The sequence below is a fragment of the Bison bison genome, unplaced genomic scaffold, assembly GCF_000754665.1.
Source record: "Bison bison bison isolate TAMUID 2011002044 unplaced genomic scaffold, Bison_UMD1.0 scf7180017864307, whole genome shotgun sequence".
In the NCBI taxonomy this organism is placed as follows: Eukaryota; Metazoa; Chordata; class Mammalia; order Artiodactyla; family Bovidae; genus Bison; species Bison bison.
Window position 1 is genome coordinate 9230764 of NW_011494879.1, and position 250 is coordinate 9231013.

Consider the following 250-nt stretch of genomic DNA (forward strand, 5'->3'; position numbering starts at 1 on the left):
GGAAATGGCAACCCACTCCAGTATTCTTGCCTAGAAAATCCCATGGATGGAGGAGCCTGGTGGGCTATAGTCCATGGGGTCGCAAAGAATCGGACAGGACTGAGTAACTTCATTCATGGAGACAGCATATTAAAAAGCAGAGACATTACTTTGCAAACAAAGGCCCGTCTAGTCAAGGCTATGGTTTTTCCAGTAGTCATGTCTGGATGTGAGAGTTGGACTATAAAGAAAGCTTTTTGAACTGTGGTGT